The 1,501-nt window shown below is 48.4% G+C and overlaps 1 non-coding gene across 1 annotated transcript; it reads right to left on the reverse strand.

Annotated features, from left to right (window-relative positions):
• Window positions 1–409: 409 nt before the first annotated feature.
• LOC114805563 lies at window positions 410–547 on the reverse strand. Its single transcript, XR_003753535.1, has one exon. It is a non-coding gene; the product is annotated as a small nucleolar RNA SNORA7 (small nucleolar RNA).
• Window positions 548–1,501: the final 954 nt, after the last annotated feature.

Consider the following 1,501-nt stretch of genomic DNA (forward strand, 5'->3'; position numbering starts at 1 on the left):
CAAACTCCTTGAGTGAGTCATCTACCCCTGCTGTCTCCAGTTCTTCTCATCCAATTCTCTCCTTGACCCCCTCCTATCTCTCTTCCAGCCCTTTCACTCCATAAAAGCCGCTCTCTTAAAGTGTTTTTTTTAACGGTATTTATTAAATTCTTATCATGTGCCTGGCACTGTACGAAGGGCTGGGGTCTTGGCTCGTGCTGTCTAGTCGTCTCTGGTCCATAACGATGCCGTGGACACATCTCTCCCAGAACGCCCCACCTCCACCTGCAATCGTTCCGGTAGCATATCCGTAGAGTTTTCTTGGTAAAAACCGGAAGTGCTTTACCATTACCTCCTCCTGCGCGGTAAACTCGAGTCTACGCCCTCGACTCTCTTCCATGCTACTGCCGTCCAGCACAGGGGAGTTTTGACTTGTAGCAGATGGCCTTCCACTCGCTAGCCACTGCCCAAGCAAGGAATGGAATGGATATGCTTCCGCTTGACTCTCCCTCCCATACTCAAGACTGGTAGAAAAATGGAAACTCTCCAGGTGCGACCCTGAGAGAGGAAGGACTGGGCCGGGGTACATACAAGATGGGGCTCACAGTCTTAATCCCCATTTTACAAATGAGATAATTGAGGCACCAAGAAGTTAAGTGACTTATCCAAGGTCACACTACGGACAAGTGACTGAGCTGGGGTTAGAAGCCAGGCTCTTCTGACTCCCAGGCCCCCGCTCTACCCATTAGGTCATGCTTCTTCTCTAAAGGACACAGATGATCTTCTTCTTGCCAAATCCGACGGCCTCTACTCTATCCTCCTCCACCACTCAGCTACCTTCAACACTGTCGACCACCCCTTGTCCTGGAAACATTATCCAACCTTGACTTCACTGTCACTGTCCTCTCCTGGTTCTCCTCCTATATCTCTGGCCACTCATTCTCAGTCTCTTTTGAGGGCTCCTCCTCTGCCTCCCACCCCCTAACTGTGGGAGTCCCTCAAGCTTCAGGACTGGATCCCCTTCTATTCTCCATCAACAACCACTCCTTTGGAGAACTCATTCGCTCCCATGATTCCAACTACCACCTCTGTGTGGATGATTCCCAAATCTACATCTCCAGTCCTGATTTCTCTCCCTCTCTGCAGCCTCGTATTTCCTCCTCGTTTCAAGATATCTTTACTCGGATGTCCCACGGACACCTCAAACTCAATATGTACGAAAGAGACTTCTTATCTTCCCAACAAAACACTGTCCTCCCCATGATTTTCCCATCACTGTAGACAGCACCACCATCCCTCCTTTCTCACAAGCCCGGAAACCTGGGGTTATCCTCAACTCATCTCTCTCATTCAACCCATATATTCAATTTGTTAATAAACCCTGTCATTTCAACTTTCACGACATCACTAAAATCCTTCTTTTCCTCTAAACAGCAACCACATTAATCCAAACACTCATCCTATCCCACCTTTATTTCTATATCAGCTTCTTTGCTGACCACCCTGCCTACTATCTCTTCCA

This window comes from Ornithorhynchus anatinus, chromosome 18 (assembly GCF_004115215.2).
Source record: "Ornithorhynchus anatinus isolate Pmale09 chromosome 18, mOrnAna1.pri.v4, whole genome shotgun sequence".
Lineage (NCBI taxonomy): Eukaryota > Metazoa > Chordata > Mammalia > Monotremata > Ornithorhynchidae > Ornithorhynchus > Ornithorhynchus anatinus.